The 1536-nt window shown below is 48.0% G+C and overlaps 1 pseudogene; it reads left to right on the plus strand.

Annotated features, from left to right (window-relative positions):
- The first annotated feature begins 6 nt into the window (after positions 1–6).
- On the plus strand, positions 7–1142 carry LOC101985236 (annotated as a pseudogene).
- Positions 1143–1536: the final 394 nt, after the last annotated feature.

Consider the following 1536-nt stretch of genomic DNA (forward strand, 5'->3'; position numbering starts at 1 on the left):
CGCTGTCCTTCTCCTCCGCCTCTGATGCAGAATTTGATGCTGTAGTTGGGTGTTTTGAAGACATTATTATGGAAGATGAGTTCCAGTTACTGCAGAGGAACTTCATGGACAAGTACTGCCAGGAGTTTGAAGACACAGAAGAGAATAAACTCACCTATACCCCCATTTTTAATGAATATATTTCCCTGGTAGAGAAGTACATTGAAGAGCAGCTGCTGGAGCGTATCTCAGGCTTCAACATGGCGGCTTTCACAACCACACTGCAAAACCATAAGGATGAAGTGGCTGGTGACATCTTTGACATGCTGCTCACATTCACGGCATTTCTGGCTTTCAAGATGTTCCTGTACTACAGAGCGGAAAAGGAAGGCCGAGGACTGGACTTAAGCAGTGGCTTGGTCGTGACTTCTCTGTGCAAGTCGTCTTCTACAGCAGCTTCCCAGAACAACCTGCGGCACTAGGTTCCACCTGCAGACGTGGGTGTGACCACTGTGAGGTCACCAGCCCAGCCAGCTCAGAAATGGAACGACCAACTGTGCCACAGCCCTTCATTCCTATGAAGTATTGAGTCCTGGGAAACATGACTGACCCTCCTGGCCGTTGTCCAGAAACAACTTGTAGTCAGTAACCTCGTGTTCATCCTCCTCTCCCAGTGCAGGCCCCTCCAGGGCCTTCGCCAGCAGTGTGGTAGTATAGTGTGTCAGCAGTGTGGACAACACACCATCGTGAGCCCTTCATCCCAGCAGGCTTTACACGAGTCCTTGTGCACCCACAACTATTTTTACATGGGTCATTCTGTCCTCATTGTCAGTGGGGTTTTCGTTTGGGAGTGTTTATCTAGGGAGTTACTGGTGCCAGCTGCCTGTCTGGGCTTCTGAATCTCCTGTGATCACAGCTTGAGCGGCTGCAGGAATCGACTAAGAGAGATTTCCTCTACCCACAAGTGAAAAGGAGCTCCCCATCTTACATTAGCAGTCCTTTGAGCAGCAAATGCTGCTGCTCTTGCTGTAGTCCTATTGTTTCTCTTAAGTCTCTAAGCATTATTTTCAAGAAACATATTTTTATAAATGAAAACTCAGGCTAACCTAGTGAGTATGATCTTGGAATGCCCAAGATCAACCACTTAAAAGATCAAAGTATTATATGCTGTGTGCTTTTTAGTTGTGAGTGCAAATCTGCTTTCTGATTAGTGCCCCTCTTGGGCAACATTGCAAGCAGGCTATATTCTAGAAATAGGTTGCAGCTGTCAGGACAGCATGCTAGGTGTGCCCATGCATGCTTGTCTGCAGTCCCATCACAATAGTGTGCTTGCGCATGCTTGTCTGCAGTCCTGTCACGACAGTATGCTAAGTGTGCTTACGCATGCTTGTCTGCAGTCCACTGTGTATGCCAATGAGCTGGTTTTCTGTTGGGAGAGTAGGGACTCTGCAATTTGTTCCCAACAATCTCTCCTGCCAAGTTGATGCTCCCCTGATCCAGCTCAGCCTGGGGGGAGAGGCAGTGCAGTAGACAGTTTTTGTGGTCACCTGTCATCTT

Source organism: Microtus ochrogaster, unplaced genomic scaffold, assembly GCF_000317375.1.
Source record: "Microtus ochrogaster isolate Prairie Vole_2 unplaced genomic scaffold, MicOch1.0 UNK1573, whole genome shotgun sequence".
NCBI classification, from domain to species: domain Eukaryota; kingdom Metazoa; phylum Chordata; class Mammalia; order Rodentia; family Cricetidae; genus Microtus; species Microtus ochrogaster.